Source organism: Hyaena hyaena, unplaced genomic scaffold, assembly GCF_003009895.1.
Source record: "Hyaena hyaena isolate Hyena2069 unplaced genomic scaffold, ASM300989v1 scaffold_48, whole genome shotgun sequence".
In the NCBI taxonomy this organism is placed as follows: domain Eukaryota; kingdom Metazoa; phylum Chordata; class Mammalia; order Carnivora; family Hyaenidae; genus Hyaena; species Hyaena hyaena.
Window position 1 is genome coordinate 4,921,183 of NW_024080680.1, and position 5,717 is coordinate 4,926,899.

The following is a 5,717-nucleotide window of genomic DNA, read 5'->3' on the forward strand; positions in this document are numbered from 1 at the left end:
TCTCTCCCTTTCCCCCACCATTTCCGCCCTTCTTCTCCCCCTTGTTCCTCCGTCAAGTTCCTCCTAATCCTCCTATACGTGCAAACATATGATATTTGTCCTTCTCTGCCTGACTTATTTCGCTCAGCATAACACCCTCAAGGTCCATCCATGTTGCTACACATGGCCAGATTTCACTGTTTCTCATTGCCATGTAGTATTCCATGGTATAGATAAACCACATCTTCTTGATCCATTCATCTGTTGATGGACACTTAGGCTCTTTCCATGTTTTAGCTATTATGGAGAGTGCTGCTATGAACATTGGGGTACACGTGCTCCTATGCCTCAGCATTTCTGTATCCCTTGGGTAAATTCCTAGCAGTGCTATTGCTGGGTCATAAGGGAGTTCTATTGTTAGTTTCCTGAGGAACCTCCACACTGTTTTCCAGAGGGGCTGTACCAGTTTACATTCCCACCAACAGTGTAGGAGGGTGCCCGTTTCTCCACATCCTGGCCAGCATCTAGAGTTCTCTGATTTGCTTTTAATGTTTATTTTTGAGAGAGAGAGAGACAGAGGGTGAACAGGGGAGGAGCAGAGAGAGGGAGACACAGAATCTGAATCAGGATCCAGGCTCTGACCTGTCAGCATAGAGCCCAGTGTGGGGCTTGAATTCACAAACTGCAAGATCATGACCTGAGCTGAAGTCAGACACTTAACTGACTGAGCCATCCAGGCGTCCCTATACTTTTAAGAAAGAAAATAGAGAACATTACTTGCTGAAGAAATATCCATTTGGGAACAGAAGTTACCATTGCCCTTTCAAGTATTTTTTTGTGATTTCATTTTGGTTATTTTCACTCTAGTAGATCATCCTACTGACCTATTTCATGTGCTCTATAAACAGTATCAATTCAAGACAAACTTCACAAATGTAAAGAGCTACCTCTTTATTTGTGAAAGGAGTCACACATTAGAAGATAGGTTTATCTAGCACTTTGCCTTTTTTTAAAATTTTGATTCCATTTTTGTGTTTTATAGAACAATGAATTAAAGAAACATTTTCAGGAAACTAAGAGAGAAAGTAAGTTTCTCTCTGATGAAGCTCTTAAATTGAAGGTAAGAATCCCTTCTTTGCCTGGATTGCATTCTAAAGACACAAGTAAATGTAATGAATTATTATTACTCATTCAACATGTTTGTGAAAGTAGAACATCAAAATAGTTGAGTACTTTAATGAAATTGAAAGGTTTTTTTTAGTGTTTATTTATTGAGAGACAGAGCACAAGCAGAGGAGGGGGCAGAGAGAGAAGGAGACACAGAATCCAAAATAGGCTCCAGGTTCTGAACTGTCAGCACAGAGCCTGACACGGGGCTCGAACTCACAACCCATGAGATGACAACCTGCACTGAAGTCAGATATTAACCGAATGAAGTACCCAGGTGCCTAATTTAATGAAATTTTAAATGACACCCTTCAAAGTGCACGTGCTACCTTGGAATCTCAAAATGAGAGCGAGAGAGAGAGTGAGAGAGAGAGAGAGAGAGAGAGAGCTATCAAGAATTAGGAAGTGGTAAGAGTTGGCTGCTGAGTTTTACTATAATTTGTCTTTGGAGGCTTTTTGTTCATTGGGTGAGATGAGCACAGCATATTCGCTTGCTGTTTACCGCAGTAGAGAGTGGGCCTCTGGGAACCAAACCTCCATCTGCACACGGACCTGGAATTTCACTAGGACCACCATGATGAATTTTGCTATTTCAAGGACTGGGAGTTACCTTTTATTTTCACAACTAGGTAACTATCACATCATTCAGCTTTGCCTTCCAAGGTATGTAGAAAATCCCCAAATATAGTTGAGAGAGAAAGGGTGATAGCCAAAGTGTATAATCTTTTCCTTTTTAACATTTTTTAAAAATTATTCTTTTTTAATTTTTTTATTTTAGTGAGACAGGGCATGTGAGTGGGGGAGAGGGGCAGAGGGAAAGAGCAAGAATCTTAAGCAGGATCTATACTCAGTGTGGAGCCCAACACAGGTCTCGATCCCATGATCCTGGAATCATGACCTGACTCAAAATCAAGAGTCTAATGCTCAACTCACTGAGCCACCCTGGTGCCCCATAGTCTCTCTCTCTTAATGCTGAACAATGAATTTTCAACATGAAGGGGGGGGATATATATGTACTCATATGTATATAAACATATATATAAACACGTATACCACTAAGAAAGGCATTTATGAGCTGTTAGACATGAACTATTTTCCACCATCTTTGTCTTCTAGTTATATTCATGCCTCAGGCTCTTTGTTAATTGCATTGCACAATCCTGTTGTGTTAGGTATATTCAAATTGTGCGATCATTTTTCCTTGAAAGCCTTTTTTCATATCTGTCTTAACCACAGACGCAAATGGTGAATTTGAGGATGTGGAGCTAAGAGCCTTGAGGTCTAATAACTGTCAGCTGGAAGGTATATTGTCTGTTGGGGAGAAATCCCCATATGATGGTAATGACTTTGCATTAGAAAAGGAAAGAATACCTTCATGCCTTCATAGTTCCTGTCCTTTCTATCTCATGAAAATCAAGACTCAGGTCATATGCATGCTTATAAAGAACCCCCCTTCCTTTTACTTTTTTTTTTTTACAGAAAATTAAAAGGCCCTGGAAGAGACATGTAATGCCTTAAGATCTGTGAAAGCAACAAAGGAAGCAAAAATCAAACAGCTGAAGGAGAAAGCACATAACCTGGAAGAATTCTATGAAGAAAAGTGGCTACAGAAGAGTAAGATATTCTTGTGATTATTGTCACAAGTACTGTCATATGAATGGATGTGGTGGCTGGGAGAGATAATTATATTTCTTGAGGATTGGGTCCAGAGTATTTCTGCCAAATACATTCAGTAGAATTGTGCCTACCTTCCCTACCTTGCTTTCTATAACCTGCATTTTCCTTTCTGTCCTAAGTGCTTGTCACACATCATGTCCTGTCTGGAGGAGGGAAGATACCAGCATTAATGATGTTGATACTGGGATCCGCTCTGGATCCATCTACATTGTTTTATAGGTTTCATTCCCATCACAATGTTTTGTCATCCAGCAATTAGGTCATTTTTGTTCAGGACCAGACATGGGTCAAAAATGTGTGGGGAAAATACTGAATTAGCTTGCTGCAGAAACAATAGAAATTTCTTTCTGGAAAGTTGGTAGGGGCGCCAGCAGTACTGGCTCCCTGCGTACATTCTGCCAGTTGGATTGTTCACAGCAGGCCCGATCCCTAAGAAAGCTGATTTTTCCAGTACCCTGACTTTTAAGTGCAACTGCTCTGGGTCTTGACCAAAGCCTGCAGCTTCACTAGGGCTCATCTTTGCTGACTGACCCTGAACTGAACTACACATGTTTCCTTCTAAGTCTCTGCCCATAAAGTTGTTCAGCTTCTTTGCAGTTCCAATATACACCCCCCAAATCATTGATGAGTCCTAGGGAGATTGGGTCCAACTGCCATGCTGGTTTTGTCCTGGGATTCCTTCTTCTCCATCTTGGTCTCATGTGTCTTCATGGTGTCGTTAGGAATTTGTGCATTCCCTCACATGTTTCCTCCTTTGTGCAGTATTTCCTTTTGTTCTCAGGAGGAGATCAGGGACTTTAGAGTCCCTCATTCATGATGGGAAATAAACTCTTCCTTCTCTTCCCTGGAGACTCAGCTTTATGTTAGTCCTTCTCACACCTGGGGTTAGGGCCTGCTCTGTCTCACTGGTGTCTTGCTTTGTTAATTTGTTTTTATGGGTTTTTTAAAATTTATTTCTGAGAGAGAGAGAGAGACAGAGACACAGCGTGAGCAGGGGAGGGTCAGAGAGAGAGCAAGATACAGAACGTGAAGCAGGCTCCAGGCTCTGAGCTAGCTGTCAGCACAGAGCCTGACGTGGGGCTTGAACCCATGAACTGTGAGATCATGACCTGAGCCGAAGTTGGGACGCTTAACTGAGCCACCCACGCGCCCCTTGTTTTGTTCATTTGTATGCTCTCTCTGGGAGTGGATACAGCACCCTGACCACCTTTCTATCTTCAACCCTTTACAGCACAACCACTCCAGAAAGCATTTGCTGAAGGGCTGCCCGAAAGGCCAGAAGGAAATAGATGTGGTTTTCTCTGTCTAGTGGTTTTGTCTCAGTTTCTAAGAGGTTTTCAATTTTGATTCTTGAGTACATCAGGTGTCAAGCTGAAACCCTTTAAATCAACACCACAAACAAAATAGTCTGAGGGCAACACAGCAAACCAGCCTTTCTAAGCATTTCCCTTTGCTGCCTTCACTTTCAATTGAACCCAGTCTTGTTCAAGTAGATTGGCTCCATGAAGTTGAGAATTTTCCATCTGAAATCTGTTTCCTGGAGATAAACCCAGACTGTGTGACAGTTTATATCAGGTTATACTTCAGGAGATGTTGCTGCTCTAAGATTGGCCTTTTCCTCCACCAGGACATGTGAAGGTGGAGGCAGGGTTGCACTCCTGACCCCTAGCGACGTCTGGGTGTGAGCTGCAGTGTTGGTGAAGCCATATCCTGGAAAGTTGTTTTTCAGGGAGATTGTGTCAGGGCACAACTTTTGGATTGAATATAGGGTTCCCCATAGAGGTGTAAGACTAGTGACGATCCCCTGCTTCATCCTAATGGGTACAGTTGGTCAGACATGGTTTGTCACATTGCTGAAGTGAGCCTTCATCATCTCAAGCAAAAGACTGGCTCTGGGAAGGCACAAGGTGCAATGTTATTTGATGACTTTATGATGGAGTATGATGGAGTCGAAGCAGATAACTAGAAAACAGCTCTTATAGTAGAGACATGGCAGCAGACAGAGGTTGAATTTTCTTTAACCTAAATGGGGTGTTCATTTCCCTGATTGTGCTGTTGGTCTGTGCATTTATGGGAGAGGTGAGGAAGGCATATTTGCATAGGCCTTTGAGAGTGCTGGGATGTAAAACAGCAGAATTTCTGTACCTTGGTCCTGACCGTGTATATATCTTTCCTGTCTTAGGAAGCTGAAAATGACATACTGTGAACTGGTGGCAAAGAAGAATCAGCTGACAGCTGAAGATAAAATTTGAACATAGCTACGGAGAAAATAAACAAGTACAAGTGAGGTCAGCTACTAATTACCAGCAGCTCATGAAAACTCTGTCCATTTTTTATTTTTATCCTTTTTACAATGTTTAGACTCAACATAATAATATAAACAAAAATTTAGAGGACATATGCATAGAGTATTAACAGATAAAAATAGTTTTGGAACAAAACGATTAGGTTTCTAAACATTTGTGGATCTCAAGCAATGGGCAGACTGTGTGGAAACTTCATCCATGCCAACATTTCTGGGGGGTTTCCGGCTGACTTCTAATGTTGAGTAAGGATGAGGGACCAGCAGTGAGTGAGGAGGCAACACAAGGAGTCAGACTCTCACCCAGGATGCCAGCTATCTCCAGACAGCACCATGTGCAGGAGGGCACTAAGGAGCAGAGATTTCTTGATCAATTCTGTGAAATTCCTAATCCTCCTCCAGATTCCCAAGGGATGGCCAGGGCACAGGCCAGGAGCTGGAGGACCCCCTGATCAAGGCTGGAGGTGAGCAGTTTGCCTCGGGGACTGAGCCAGAGAAAGGGACAGAAAGAAGGTAGCAACAGGGAGTTTGAGAGACAAAGGGAAGGGAAGAGAAAGGACCTTTCTCTACTGACCTCATCTACATTTCTGCA

The 5,717-nt window shown here is 42.5% G+C and overlaps 1 long non-coding RNA gene across 1 annotated transcript; it reads left to right on the forward strand.

Annotated features, from left to right (window-relative positions):
* The first annotated feature begins 1,027 nt into the window (after window positions 1-1,027).
* LOC120230835 lies at window positions 1,028-5,111 on the forward strand. Its single transcript, XR_005528178.1, has 3 exons — window positions 1,028-1,099; window positions 2,626-2,760; window positions 5,006-5,111. It is a non-coding gene; the product is annotated as an uncharacterized LOC120230835 (long non-coding RNA).
* The last annotated feature ends 606 nt before the right edge of the window (window positions 5,112-5,717 follow it).